The sequence below is a fragment of the Culex quinquefasciatus genome, chromosome 3 (assembly GCF_015732765.1).
Source record: "Culex quinquefasciatus strain JHB chromosome 3, VPISU_Cqui_1.0_pri_paternal, whole genome shotgun sequence".
In the NCBI taxonomy this organism is placed as follows: Eukaryota; Metazoa; Arthropoda; class Insecta; order Diptera; family Culicidae; genus Culex; species Culex quinquefasciatus.
This window is the reverse complement of record NC_051863.1, coordinates 41,208,522-41,224,378: the sequence shown is the minus strand read 5'-3', so window position 1 is coordinate 41,224,378 and position 15,857 is coordinate 41,208,522. Positions and strand designations below refer to the sequence as shown.

Here is a 15,857-nt window from a genome sequence, read left to right as displayed (position 1 = left end):
TTGCCGTTTCTGCTATTAAATCAACATTTTCAGATGTTTCAACAATGGAGAGTTGCTTGCTCACTTTTATTTTGAGCTATATATTACTTTGGAACAGTCAAAAACACTTTATATAAGCTGTAATTCATGATCAAAGTGCTGATAGGCCGAGAAAGGGTATAGTTCCCCTAGTACAATTTTTTTTGCTTTTATGACAAACATGACTTCAAAAAACGTAAGTCAACTTAAATAATCTTCATTTGCAATTGATTGATAAGGGTTCGGTTGATTGAAACGTGAAACATAATGAAATTTCGAATCAGATAATGAACAGGTTAAATTGGCCATGAAACAATTATTATTGGTCATTTCCAGATATTTTTTTTAAAGGTCCTATAAGCTATTGTGTTTTATATGTTTATAAGACCTTTAAAAAAATTCTAGATATCAATTGAGCTACTTATTTTTTACCGAAAAATTGTGTAATTAAATACGAATGTCAATTTTATAATAAAATGAAAAATTCCAAATTTCAAACCAATTAACTCGCTGTAGGATATCATGTAAACATCACTCAAAGTTTCAGCGCCCTCTAGTTGGGGGCATTTTTGACGTTTAATCGCCTATATCTATTATCAATAAAAATTATACGTGGAAAAAACAAAGTAAACAGAATAATTTTTGAAAGAGTTATCGAATGATCTATTTATAAATAATTTAGTTAAGAACCGTAGAAATGAATACTTAAATATAAATTAAATGTTTTTATCGTAGTGAAAAGTAATTAAGTAATTTGTGTAATTAATCATTTTGAACCAGTAATTCGAGTAATTAATTGGCAGACTGGCAAGTAATGAACACTTCTGGAAACCCTTGACCCTACCTAACGTTTTGTCCCAACATCAACGGGGGGGATCTCGGTCTCCCCGAACCGTACCCACATACCACAACCTTCCAAGAAGTGAAGAAACGGCTCCGAGTCGAATTCAACGATGACGACTGTGAAAACTCTGCCCAGAAAGACGCACGACCGAGGGGACAAGCCATCTAAAAATGCGGGGAGGGGGGGTCCATCACATATGATTTTTACGCCATTCAATCAACTCCAGAACCACGCCAACCGAGCGAGAAGAAAGCTGACAGAGCTGGTAATGCTTCGGGAAGGTTGGGGAATCTCGCGCTACGGTTGGACCCTGGTTGTGCGACACTTTTGAGTTGGACAACTCAGGACTGTGGAGTCGGGTACTTTTTAAGGAGTTCAAGTTGGAGTCAAATTCTTAGAAGTTGGAGTCGTCCAATTTTGAAAGGGAGGAGTCAGCTATTTTTAACATCATCGCAATGCGAAATGTCAACAAACAGTGCTAAATTACCAAGGTTCACTACTGTATACTAGATCCCCGGTCTTCAGTTTGACACTTTTTAGTTTGTACTCCATTTATAAGACAAAGTAAAACTTTGAAATGACTGTCACTTTTCACACGGCGTTCACGCGCACTGTCAAAACAAACGTCTGATAATGTGTGTCAAACCAAAAGTGGACCCCGATGGTTTGACAACAATCAACGTCAAACCAGAGGGTTTTACTGTACGAGTACGAGTCTGTTCTTTACGTTGACAACAACATCCATCTATGATGAGCATTTTGCACTTGCACATCAGCTCGTAATCAATTTTGGATCGTTCTTGTTATTGCTGTTGCCGCTTCTCACCGCAATTTCCATCAAAAGCGAAACCGTTTTGCCGGCTTTCACTTGTCAAATTTACTGTGCGAAACGATAAACTGACAGATGATACAGTTCACCGTGTCTGTCAAAAGTATGTGTATCCGTCAGCCGCCGACGAGCACTCAAGTGCTTTACAGGCAACAAAATTTTACGCGATTTTTACGTCATTGCATTCTCACACGTCCCCCCTCCGCCCGCTGTCATTCCCCTAACCTCAACGTATCACACGTAAAAGTAATCGAAAATCGATTGTTCTTCCGCGCCAAGCGGCGTGGCGCCTTCATCTTCCGGCGGCGTCGATAAAAGAAGCAAAACGATGACACTTTTGTGCCGAACCCCTTAACGGTGTACTGCTGTCTCCCAAGCGCTTCCCGTGTGCAAGTTGTAAACGTCAGTTGGCGTTCCTTGGCCGAATGTCATCGTTTTTTATCGCGCGCGGACCATCAAAACAAGAGCGTGGAGGAGAAAAACGATGCCGCCGTCACCGCAAGAAGGTAAACAAAAGCTCTCTCTCTCGTTTTGATGATCATTCTTTCGAGATACTGAGGCAGAGAAAAAAAACGGCTGATGTGCACGTGAATGCCACTGAATTATCGTTTGTTTCATTGTTTTTGTTTTCGTTTCAGCTCGCAGCGAGGAGTAAGAAGTCAAAGGTCCGGAAAAAAATCTGACATTGTGGCAACAAAAGGCCGCGATTTGCCGACGGACTTTTTGTCGATTGGATCTTGGCGACGCGTCATCGGATAAGTTTTCAGTTTGTAGTTTTCTTCTCGACATGTAGCAGCGTAAAAAAATCGATCCTGCCAGGAGTCGAACCTGGAATCTTCTGATCCGTAGTCAGACGCGTTATCCATTGCGCCACAGGACCTTGTCATTATTAAATTAGTCAATTTACCTCATCAATCACTCACCCCAGTTGTTTTGGTTCTGATGTATATCGCATTTTTTGCCATTTCTTTACACTGTCAGGATGGCCGAGCGGTCTAAGGCGCTACGTTCAGGTCGTAGTCTACTCTGTAGGCGTGGGTTCGAATCCCACTTCTGACAATAATATTTTTGATAGGTGTCCAAAAACAATGCACCGAAAGCTTTGATTCTCAATCAGAATGTCAAGTTTGCGCTATCGATGGTTTGAGTGTCGAGTTGTTGGGTAAGTTTTGCAAAAGAAGCGTGCGATCCTGCCAGGAGTCGAACCTGGAATCTTCTGATCCGTAGTCAGACGCGTTATCCATTGCGCCACAGGACCTACATTTTGAGTAAAAATGGCAGAAATCGAACGAAATTTTCACCGCATCCGTCAATCTTGTTGGATTTAATTGAAAATTTTCCAATTATAAATCTCGCTATCTTTTGAAATGGCAAGCGCCATCATCAACTCAAGGGACGCAAGCCTCTAATCAAGGGTTCTCAAAATGTGCACCAATCAGTTGCAACGAGGACCATCCATTAAGTTTTTCCCTTGCAAAATTTCGCAATGTACGAGATGGTTACGTTTTCCACACTCAGTTACAGCCCACAAAGGCGTCTGGAGTGAGCGCCACTTTTGCGATTCCACCATTTTTCAACTCCTTTTCGAGATCTTTTTCTAAAGGGGTCCTCCCAAATGGGAGTTTCCGCTTTTTTTTTTGTTTTTCATACACTGTCGAGTTGCACTCCCAGAGTGCATTCGCCGGGAAGAATTTCAATATCCCCCCCGGCGGAGGACTGCTCCGAAGCTGCCGTGCTACGATTGGTCCAAAAGTCCGGGAGTGTTTTGCAAAGAAGAAGCCAGACTCACAATAGAAACGCTGAAGTTCGAGACTCCATGCTGGCATGTGTGGCCATGTTTTGTGTTACCTTTAGCGTGACAAGTATTGAAATTTGACAGTTTGCTACCTTTATGACTGAAGCCATTTGGTTCCACATAAGTAAGTCGGAATTTGACGAACTGTCACTTTTACCAAAATTTAGCGCAATAAGAAGCAAAATGTCACTATAGGTGGATTTACGTCTAAGGTATATCATTCCCAGGCGGGTTCATGTCGATGTCGACGAAAAGTGGTAGCAGTCACGCCGCCGTCGATCCTGAAGATGAAGCCCCACTGGGGAAAAAAAGGCGGCAACATTCATCATTTTATGCCCCATTTTGGCCAACCTCCCGCCGAGGGCAGTTTCTTCTGTCTTTGGGGGACGCGCACGTACGTGCAACCATGTCCACACATTCACTAACACCGCTGAACATGCAGAAGACTCGTCGGGGACCAAGATAACTGCTCCCAGTGTTGCCAAACAAAAATGAAGTCACTGATGAGTTATGACTTTTGCTTGAAACGGCGAAAACGGTTCCACAGAAAGTGAACCAATTTTGGTGTCAAAGTTTTCTCCCAATAATGACACAAATTATGGCAGAATAACTTGAGGCTATTTTTAAGGCTTGTCATAATTGACGTTTGATTACCTACACGGGAGATGCCCGGAACGGTGCGAAGCAGTTCACCAATCCGCATTGATCATTTGCGATAATCGATACCTCGCACCTTGCATGCAATACGCGGTAGCGATATCCCGTTGGAGTACCAGAGATAAGAAGACGTTCTAATTCGATCATGTTTTCTTATTGCAAAGACTTTAAAATCTTACCACGAAAATAGAAAAAAATCAAATTTACTGGTTTTGCGGTTCTTTTAGCATTTTCATTTATCTTATAAGTCAGGATGGCCGAGCGGTCTAAGGCGCTACGTTCAGGTCGTAGTCTACTCTGTAGGCGTGGGTTCGAATCCCACTTCTGACAAGGATTCTTTTTTAACTGTCGATAAAGCAGGTTGTCACTTCAACCAGAATCAGAAGTTTTTGTGAACGTGCGTAACAAAATTTCCTAAAATATTACTTTTCCGATCCTGCCAGGAGTCGAACCTGGAATCTTCTGATCCGTAGTCAGACGCGTTATCCATTGCGCCACAGGACCACTTTTGTTTTGATTTGAAAAAGGCGTATTGTTTTAGCATACTTTGCAGTGTTATGAGAGAAATACATGCATTTCCATCGAGCACCCAATGTTGTTTTATCAGCATCTAATTTTTAACAACATCATCTCAACGTAATTTGGAACCATTTTTCTTTCCACTCTGAAAAAATACTTCAATCATGCTCCAAAAATGAACTGTTCACTGAAAGCTCGTAGATTCACCTATATGTATACCTATCGAATCAGCATCGAAAATTTAACAAATGTATGTGTGAATGTGTGTATTTGACCAGTAATATCACTCAGTTTTTTCAGCACTGGCTGAACCAATTTTAACCAAACCAGTGGAATTCGACTTGGTTCTGGATCCCATACGTTGCTATTGAATTGTTTGAAGGTTCGATAAGCACTTTAAAATTTATATTAAATTTAAGTTTTTGCAAATATCTGGATGTTCAATCAATGGCTGGAAACCGTACCAAATAATTATTTTAGGGTCAGTGAATTGTAACGATTTCGTGGATAGCGTGATATTTGTGAAAATTGAAAATTTCCGTGAAATCTGGTGATATTCAGATTTTTTCTTTAATCAATGTAAAAAATAACAACATTAAATAAATAATCCTCAAAAAATTTACTAAGTTATATCATACTTTCATTGCCTATAGTAGCAATTTGTGTTGCTCTGTATTGAAGGTTTAATCAAAAAATCAGGAGATTTAAACTTGGTTTATTCAAAATTAAACGAAGGTCGTTTACTTATATTATTGTTGATCGTTTAAATGAGGGGTTTCAAAGAACGTTTTTGATTTTTTCCAAGTCTTATTAAATTTTAATGATATTTGATGACTCCGCTTGAAAAATCAACGAAACTAATCATTTCTGTTATTTTTCTGCCAAAATATTGAAAAAATATCTATGGATTGTCATTGAATATTTTATGGTTTTTAGTTTTCTGATCTGATCTTGAATAAAATTCTAAAGATTACTTTACAGATTATATTACTTTTTCCTTTTGATTTAAAATTTCGTTTTTGAAAAGGATGACGATTTAAAAAAATATTTTTATGGTGCTTAATGTCGCCGAAGAAGCAAATTACTTCATAAATTTGGCCAGATCTTGATTTGGAGTGATAAAATAATATGAAAAAAGGGAAAAAGAAATAGTTTTCCAGCTTTATTATTCGAATTTAAATAAGGCTGGTACAAATTTTATTTAAAGTTTTTGTCCCCCCCCCCTTCAATGTTGGCCCGAAAAATCAGGGGGCGAAAAAAATATTTTTTCAGAAAACTTCAATATTTTTATGAAAATTTATGTGCAATTAGTTAAAATCAATTTAAAATGAATTCCCCTGCGTTTAGAATAATTTTCAAGCATGTTTGGGTTGATTTAAAAATCTTTTGAATTTTTGAAAATTTTCGATGTCTACTATCGCTAAAGTTTTGTTTTCGCTAAAATTTTTGTTTTCGTAAAATTTTACATTTTTTGAAAACTTTTATTGCAAAACAATCGAACTAGTGTAAAATACATTTTAAAACACTTTTTCCATGCAAATGTTGAAACTATGGCATGTTATTTTAATATTTATATTTTTTTATTTTTTTTGCCCCCCCCCTCGACTCCGGCCGGAGCCGAGGGACAAAAACTTTTAAAAATATTTGCATCGGCCTAATACTCAATATGAAAAAAGCGCATGCCCTACATTTGATTTCAAATCATTATCATTGAACAAGATCAAACTTGTTTTGCAATGCCTATTATTCGTCAGTTCAACTTATTTCTCTCTAAATCTTTGTGTGAGTAATTTCCGTATCCGGATAATCTATAGATAATGTCGTGTTTAAAAAAAAATGGTATGTAACTAAAAACCGTAAAGAAATTAAGAAATAATTTGGTTTTAGTGTCTCGGTCAAGATTGGTAAAGAAAGTTTATCAGATTTTTGTGTAATTTTATTATAACCTTTTCAAGGTTATTTTAAAAATATTTTACATTCCTTGAAATTACCGTGAAATTTGTTAATCGCCCGGGCCGTTTTGTTAATCCCCATGAAATTTGCAATTTTTGGGTGTGAAAATCATTAAGCCTAATCATTATGTTAAAAATCGTTTGATAGGTAAGTTTGATAGGTGAGTGCAAACAAAGATAATCTGGCAACCATGTCACAATTTATGACTTAAGAGGTATTTATGTGGATGGATTATTGGATATTTATGTACTTTTTTAAAGCCGGATCTCGCTTTTCTGTATGGAAACTATGTCTGACGTAACTTTTGATGGGTTATTGAAAAAGATCTGGCAACCCTGTCTCAAGTTATGACGACTTATGGCCTATCTACAATCACTTAGCTTAGAAAATTTCACTTAGCTTAGGAATTTGAATCAATGGAAATGAAGCCGAGCTTCTACAATGGAAAAGTAATCAAATTAGAAACTGACGTATGGTTTGAAAAATTTCAAAATCTACGGTAAGTTGACGTTTCAATATCAAAGGTAAACAAACAACTGCATAGCAACGTATATCAGCCCAGCAAAATTTCTAAGTTGATTGTGGATGACGGCCGTAATGGCCTATCTACAATCACTTAGCTTAGAATAGTTAAGTAAAGTAAAACTTAGAAAATGTACACAACTTACGGCCGTCATCCACAATCAACTTAGAAAATTTGCTGGGCTGATATACGTTGCTATGCAGTTGTTTGTTTACCTTTGATATGGAAACGTCAACTTACCGTAGATTTTGAAATTTTCCAAACCATACGTCAAGTTTCTAATTTTATTCCTTTTCATTGTAGAAGATCAGATTCATTTCCATTGATTCAAACTCCTAAGCTAAGTGAAATTTTCTAAGTTAAGTGATTGTAGATAGGCCATAAGTTGCGTACTTTCCTAAGTAACTACTATACTTAGATGTTCTAAGCTAAGTGATTGTAGATAGCCCATTAAGTGATATTTATGTACTTTTTTGAAGCCGGATCTCCCTTATCTGAATAAAAGCTATGTCCGGATCAGTCACTCGACCAATGGTTGGGTAGCTTTTCAAAAGATTTTCCAAATTAATCTAAAATTTTGAAGATCTGGCAACCCTGCCTCAAGTGGTTTTTTTGTTTTTAGTAGTTTCCTTGTCGAATGCTAGATGTCAATTATTCCCTGATCTTTGTAAGGAGTGAGGAATACACCAACCACATTGGTGGGTTAAGTTTTTTGTTATTTTGTCACTATCGTGTTCCCTGACAATTTTACATAAGAATAACTGAAAACCTCAGGATAATCCAGGCCACTGCCGAGAAATAACCCTTTATAAATAGAAACTTTAGATTTCTCATGCAGAGGTTCTAAATTCAAAATTCTAGCCGACAAGTCTTTGTCCATAAAAAAAATCTTTTGAATGATATTCTTCCAAATACAAAAAAAAAAATACAACGCAGCGGAAAATTGCCATATTTAAGCATGGTCCACATATCTATGACTGAATCACACTGCTTTGCAGGGAGGCGTCCGAGTCCGACGTTAGTGCTGGTCAATTTTCAGCTTTCTCAACTTTGTCAGCTCCTGGAAATCCGCACAGGCAGCAGCAGCTTCTCGAGACGAAGATCGCTGATTTACATTCTGCTACTTCTCGCAACGAATCCCAAGAATCTGCCTATCATTAACTCATCACTCCGTGCGGCGGAGCCGCAGCGCCGAATTCTTCACCCAAAGTCCCGAATAATGGCGCGCGAGCAGCTCCAATTTTGAACGGAGCTTGATTCTTATTTGCCCCAAGACATGGGGCCGACCTCCCGCCGGCTGATCTTCATCAACCTCACGGTGCGGTTGTGCGTGTGAGTTGGTGTGTATGGTAATTTCCGTGTTCTACCCTCGGACTTCAAATGTCAGCCGGACACAATACCTTTTCTCCAACTCTCGGGGGATGGCCACGGCGGCGGCGGAATTTGAGAATGGATCTTTGATTGATCTGTAAATTGATGGGTTCGATCGGTGATTTCAAATGAATCGTGTTCACGGTTGGGCTCGGGTACCGGCAATTAGATGCGCTCCACGCGATAACCTGGCCGTGCTGCGGCGCGCGGTGATTGAGTTTTCCGCGAAGTTTGACTTTGATGATCTGAGTCTTGGATGTAGGTAGGGCTGAATTAATGCTTTCTAATCAGAATAGATTGAGGAGAAAATTGTTACACAGAATTGCATGACTTTGGGAAGTTACGGAGGAATTCTTACCCATGAACCCATATCAACGCAAGGCCTTTTGAAAAAGTAAGTCTGATATCTCGCTTAATTTTTCAAAAGGTCAAAAGGGGTTTTTACAGTAGAGCTCAAACTCTCTAATCAATTCTTAGAACTTAACTCAATTTCAAGAATTTCCAATTTAATGATCGTCATCGAGTTTCACCATGTCCCACTGTCATCAAAGAGAATAGTTCGCTAGTAAAAAATGAAATTTTGCGTTGATTACATCAGTCGCATAATACTTTTTAATAGCAAGTGCATCCTGGCGTCACTAACCTGCCATGACATCAAAATACCTTTAAGGCAAAAAGTAGTCACTAGTCCACCACTGCATCTGAAAAGTGGGTCAACCGGGGGGTGACATTGCATCGTGCACATGGGCCATAAAAACAAACCCAGCCAGTCATTTCGGACGAACAACAACCCTCTCCCTCTACTCTGGCGGTTTTGATGTGTGATGGTTGCATCGTAAATAATTTATTATCGTCGGGTATTATTTTTTTATTGAAAAATTTCATATCCCATTTAATTTCCTTCTGCCTGCCAGCTCCGGCTGTCAGTGTTATGCCGGCAACACATCCGGTGAGGATCCTGCTTCAGCAGGACTACATCCAATTCTAATAAAATCCGTTTTCTCCACTTCATGGAGGAAGGCTCCTGAAGACTGGAGCTCAATTGGGAAGATGAATTTTAATAACAACACCCTTGCACCCTGGCTGGCGTTCTGCAGGCACTCTTGACAGTTGGTTGGGAAACGGAACTTTGTAGAAGAGTTGCCGCAAAAATACTCTGCACCTAGATTCTTGTCTTTTTTTATTATTATTTTTCATCTTTCAGTTCTTTACCCGTTTATGCCTTTTGGGAGAATCTCATTTTTTTTGGATAACACCTGCACTCGAAGAAATTGAACAAAACTGAAGCTTAAGATAAAACTAATTAAGGAAAATATATGGCCAAAATCCAATGTTTTCCAAACACACATTAAAAAATAAAGAGTAACAGAATCGTTAATGATTCTGGAATGCTCAATCCTAACAAAATCCTGGAAAAAAGAATTGTCTTGATTGGGTGAGTTATGCTCGAAAACCAGCGAGTTGAAGTTACCGTTCCAACTTTTTTGGAGCGTTGGAGTGAACATTAAAAAAGAGTTTTCCAGCTGAGCAATTCTCTACCAAAACCGGAAATGGATTTTATTTGTATTTTTTGATTTGGCTCAAACTTTGTGGGGGCCTTCCCTATGACCAAAGAAGCTATTTTGTGACATTGGTTCACCCATACAAGTTTCCATACAATGTTGGCTGCTGTCCATATAAAAATGGTATGTAAATATACAAACAGCTGTAACTTTAGAGTGAATTTTCTGATCACTGTCAGTTGTAGGTATTGTTGAGGACTTTTGAGGAAAAAAAAAGATACAAGGAAAAAAAATTGCAGATTTTTTAATAAACTTTTTTTCACTAGAACTCAATTTCTCACAATACGTATTTTTTGATTTTCGAGATTTTTTGTTTTAGGGGACAAAAATCCGCAACTTTTGAGCCATAGAGAAACATGGTCAAAAAATCTGCCGCCGAGTTATGAATTTTTGAAAAAATAGTGATGTTTGGAAAAAAATCGAAGTTTCATGCAAAAACAAGTTTGACATTATTTTTTAAATGCAAAATTTAATTTGCAATCGAAGAGTACCGTAGAAGTTTTTTGATAAAGGGCTCCCTTTTCAAGATATAGCCACCGAAAGTTTGATTTTAGCGAAATATTTGCAGTTTTCCGATTTTCCATTTCTAAAAATATTTTTTTTGAAAAGTTCAGAAAATTTGTTACAAAATTGTCTAAGAGACATTGAAGATTGGACCTTGGGTTGCTGAAATAGAGCCGCTTTAAGAAAAAGAAACACGAAAATTGAAGTTTTCCAAAAATCACTGTTTTTTTTCAAAAATTCATAACTTGGCGGCAGATTTGTTGACCATGTTTCTCTATGGCTCAAAAGTTGCGGATTTTTGTCCCCTAAAACATATAAAAAAATCTCGAAAATCAAAAAATACGTATTTTGGGAAATTGAGTTTTAGTGAAAAAAAAGTTGATAAAAAATCTGCAAATTTTTTTCCGTGTACAATTTTTTTTTTCAAAAGTCCTCAACAATACCTACAACTTTGCCGAAGACACCAAACTGATCAGAAAATTCACTCAAAAGTTACAGCTGTTTGAATATTCACATACCATTTTTATATGGACAGCAGCTAAAATTGTATGAAGACTTGTATGGGTGAACCAATGACGCAAAATAGCTTATTTGGTCATAGGGAAGGCCCCCACAAAGTTTAAGTCAAATAAAAAAATACAAAAAATAAAAATGGTCGAAATCGGTCGATTTCGTAGAGAGTTGCTCAGCTAAGTTTGAAATTAAACTAGACAAGCTCAGATTCAAAATTCAACATTTCGGGAACTAAAAACAACTAAAATGCTACGTCTTTTGAGAATGGTGCTTTACAAATTGCCATAGACTGTTGTATGTTTTCTGATATTTTTTTAATGTTTAAGGTTAAATATAATTGAATTTGAAATTGAAAATAAAAATGGGACACTTTAAGGTTTTTTTTTCAAAATATTTATTTTTGAACCCCAGATGGTTAAAAGACCACAAACTCTAGATTTTTTAAAGTTCGGTTCAGAAATTTAAATAATTTTCAACATTAGCACAACTGTGACATTTTGTAATACTTTCACTGTCAAATTTTTGGAACCCATACTTGAATTTTGAAATTAGTTTTTTTTGTATACTAGCCTTAGTTATTGCATTTGAATTAAAAAAATAGTGTTGAATTGGTATGGACTGTCTATCATTAACAAAACATTTTAATAGTTTTGCCTTGTCAAAACTCAGCTAACTCATGGAATTTATAATGTTAGAAATTATGAAGAAGGTTTTCAAATATAAGACAGTATACAATTTTAAACACAGCAAATTAATAAGGCTAATGCAAATATTATTTCAAGTTTCAGTCTTCTCCTCCCACAAAATTTCCTCAAACATAAGGAATAAGCCATCGCTAAAATTGCTTTTCAATATATTTACAAATTTTGAATTTTGGGACCATAGATCGTAAAAAGACGTTATAAATCTAGAAGAAATAAAGAAATAACCATGAAATATGTGATATTTTGCAATTTAGGTCAATAGCAAATCTGTGATTATGTTTCCCTAAGCATTTAGGGATATTTCAAGCAATTATATTTCAAGTTTGATTGAAATTTTATTTTTATGCCCTCTAAATTTGATGGTAGCAGTAGAGTAATTCTTAACGAAATCGGTATTTTTCTAGAATTTGAATTTTTGTTATTTTTAAGCCGACTGAAACTTGTTTGGTGCCTTCGGTATGCCCAAAGAAGCCATTTTGCATCATTATTTTGTCGATATAATTTTCCATACAAATTTGGCAGCTGTCCATACAAACATGATGTATGAAAATTCAAAAATCTGTATCTTTTGGAGGAACTTTTTGATCGATTTGGTGTCTTCGGCAAAGTTGTAGGTACGGATCTGGACTACACTGAAAAAAATTATACTCGGTAAAAATATTTTGGTGATTTTTTATTTAACTTTTTGTCACGAAAACTTGATTTGCAAAAAAAAAACACTATTTTTAATTTTTTTCATTTTTTTATATAGTTTAGAGGACATCAAATGCCAACTTTTCAGAAATTTCCAGGTTGTGCAAAAAATCTTTGACCGAGTTATGAATATTTTTATCAATATTGATTTTAAAAAAAAATCGAAATATTGGTCGCGAAAATTTTTCAACTTCATTTTTCTATGTAAAATCAATTGATCCAATTCGATCAAATTTGCAATCAAAAAGTACTTAAGTGAAATTTTGATAAACTTTCTCAGCTTTTCAAAAATATATTTTTCAAAGGTGGGCAAACATGTGCACTAATTAAATTATATGAAAAACCGCGACTATTTTCAACTAAGTTACCTAAAAATGGCCTTAACTTAAAAACGGTGCACTTTATCAAAATTTCACTGAAGTACTTTTTGATTGCAAATTTGATTTTACATAGAAAAATTAAGTTGAAAAATTTTGCGATCAATATTTCGATTTTTTGAAAAAATCAGTATTGATAAAAATATTCATAACTCAAAGATTTTTTGCACAACCTGGAAATTTCTGAAAAGTTGTAATTTTATGTCCTCTAAAACATACCAAAAAAAATGAAAAAAAAAATAAAAATTGTGTTTTTTGAAAATTTAGTTTTAGTGAAGTTCAATAAAAAATCACCAATTTTTTTTACCGTGCATAATTTTTTTTCACTGTAGTCCATATCCATACCTACAACTTTGCCGAAGACACCAAATCGATCAAAAAGTTCCTTCAAAAGATACAGCTTTTTGAATTTTCATACATCATTTTTGTATGGACAGCTGCCAAATTTTTATGGAAAATTGTATGGGCAAAATAATGATGCAAAGTGGCTTCTTTGTGCATACCAAAGGCACCAAAAAAGTTACAATCGGATTATAAAATACAAAAAAATAAAATTCTAATAAAAGACCGAATTCGTAGAGAACTGCTCAAAATATCTTGAAATTTGATTGATTTTATAGTAAACCTAATTTCATATTTTTGATTGATTGCCATTCCCCAGATGTCCATGCGCTAAAATGTACCTTTTCTTAAGATTACATTTCCCAGAATGACCCAATACTCAGAATAAACCCCTCATTCTTCATTTTTCTTTTTATAAGATTTGAACTTTTGATGATTTGAAAATATAAAAAAAGGGTTGAGAATTATGAAGTTCAAAGAGATTGCCTTTTTTATTTGAATACATCATTTTTAAGTTTCAATGCCTAAAAGATATGAAGATGTAATGATTTAGAGCTTTTCATATCTTATTATTCAAAGATTTGAAGACATCAAAAGATGGATAAATTACTATGTAATTTACACACTTTTAGTCGGAAATTTTAAACTGAAATTATGACATAGACATAGTGTGGATTTCCTCTAGTATTATTTGTCTTAAACAGAATGAAACATTAGGGTGTAATATGGTTGTATGGGAAAAAATAAAGTTGTCCAAATTTAGCGAGCACAGCAATTTTTCAGTTCCTTTTGGATTCCTAAACAACTCCCCAAAGTTTGGGAACGATTGGTTTAGTCCTCACATTGCGCAAAGCGATTCAATTTTCCATATAAATTTGTATGGGAAAAACATTTTTTTTGGATTTTGATATTTATAAAATCCACGTTTCACGCTGTACTAAAACCGGATTTATATTCGGATGCTCTGGAATGTGCTCTACAACTTTCCCGAAGAGAGTATGGTGCTAGCTTGTCGCTGAAAGAAGATACAGCGTCCTCAAAACTCGTCTAAAACGTGTTTTTTGATCGAAAATCACGTTTTAGACGAGTTTTGAGGACGCTGTATCTTCTTTCAGCGACAAGCTAGCACCATACTCTCTTCGGGAAAGTTGTAGAGCACATTTCAGAGCATCCGAATATGAATCCGGTTTTAGTACAGCGTGAAACGTGGATTTTATAAATATCAAAATCCAAAAAAATGGTTTTTCCCATACAAATTTATATGGAAAATTGAATCGCTTTGCGCAATGTGAGGACTGAACCAATCGTTCTCAAACTTTGGGGAGTTGTTTAGGACCCCAAAAGGAACTGAAAAATTGCTGTGCTGGAAAATCGATTTTCATATTACACCCTAATGAAACATGCGTTAAATGTTTGAAATTATGAACTATGAAATTTTTTGAAAATTAATTGAACGCCTGCCAATGTCACCTCGATTTACGGTATCATCAAATTATGATGTAAACGGTTCAGTTCAGAATCCATATTTTTTTGGAGGTTTTGAACGATATTTTGCCTATTTATGATTAAAAGCTACAAAATATATAGAAACGGTTATTTAAATAATAAATAATACCATTAACTTTTTTTATTTGACTGAAATTATATGAGCGTAATTTCTTTTTTTATTTTGACTATAAGTTGTTCTGTTTGCACATTTATGTAATATTTTTTTTGTTTTATTTGAGTTTTTTTTAACATACATTTTTCACAGTATCTCTACTAATTTGGCAGATTCCATTTCTATCGCTTACGAAACAAGTCTTTGTTTCAATTTTAAGTAAACCAACTTTAAAATCTACCACAGCAAGTCGTACACTGTTTGCCTGCTAGTCTGAGCTGAAATTTTTGCGTAAAGATGCAAAGCAAGTTACGGCTTCAGCATATAACTGGGCTAATAAATGTTACGACATTTACGGGCGGTCCCTTTCCTGGCACACCACTTAACCCTGCAGCCGTCTTTGTAATGTCCCAACCGGTACTGCGGCAACTTCCAAAGTTGAAGTCAAGCAGAAGAGTAATTTTTTGATAAGTAATTCCCGCCCACTGATGTGGGCGCGAGAGCGTGGTAATAAAATAAATTGCACATAATTTTGCCTTTCATACGCGGCGCCGCCAAAACAAGCAAAATAGATACCGTCAATAAATTATTGAAGACAGAGAAAGAGAGAGTAAGTAATAAAAAAGGTCACCACTGTGGGGCTCGTCCGGGATTTGAACCCGGGACCTCTCGCACCCGAAGCGAGAATCATACCCCTAGACCAACGAGCCACTTGCTTAGATTCCGGGCTAAGCTGTCAGCGCAACGTGACTTGGCGTGACTTGATAAGAGAAAAAAAAATCGTCAAAAAAGGTACAAGTTGAAGTTCGCGCGCGCTATGGTCAAGCGAGTTTCGGATCAAATTTCACTCTTTGGACTTGTTTTGCTGTGCAGCACACGTTCCCGAGTGTGTGTGTCGGTGTGGTATCGGCTGTAAGTAATCTCTATCAGAGAGAGAGAGAGAGGGGCGAAACAAGCAGAACGAAGGAAGAAACGAGAGAGACGACGACGGTGTGTGTAGAGCAGCAGCATTCGTTTGTCGGTTCTAGCTTCCAAGGTGGTCTTTCCAAGAAG

General features: G+C 36.2%; 1 protein-coding gene and 6 non-coding genes across 17 annotated transcripts in view; 2 read left to right on the top strand and 5 right to left on the bottom strand.

Moving 5' to 3' along the window:
• Positions 1-15,857, bottom strand: part of LOC6040300 (protein winged eye) — a 408,769-nt gene that overhangs the window by 156,691 nt on the left and 236,221 nt on the right. The window lies entirely within an intron of this gene.
• Positions 2,499-2,571, bottom strand: Trnar-acg. Its single transcript has one exon. It is a non-coding gene; the product is annotated as a tRNA-Arg (tRNA).
• Trnal-cag lies at positions 2,668-2,750 on the top strand. The gene has a single exon. It is a non-coding gene; the product is annotated as a tRNA-Leu (tRNA).
• Trnar-acg lies at positions 2,877-2,949 on the bottom strand. The gene has a single exon. It is a non-coding gene; the product is annotated as a tRNA-Arg (tRNA).
• On the top strand, positions 4,391-4,473 carry Trnal-cag. The gene has a single exon. It is a non-coding gene; the product is annotated as a tRNA-Leu (tRNA).
• Trnar-acg lies at positions 4,575-4,647 on the bottom strand. The gene has a single exon. It is a non-coding gene; the product is annotated as a tRNA-Arg (tRNA).
• Trnap-cgg lies at positions 15,443-15,514 on the bottom strand. The gene has a single exon. It is a non-coding gene; the product is annotated as a tRNA-Pro (tRNA).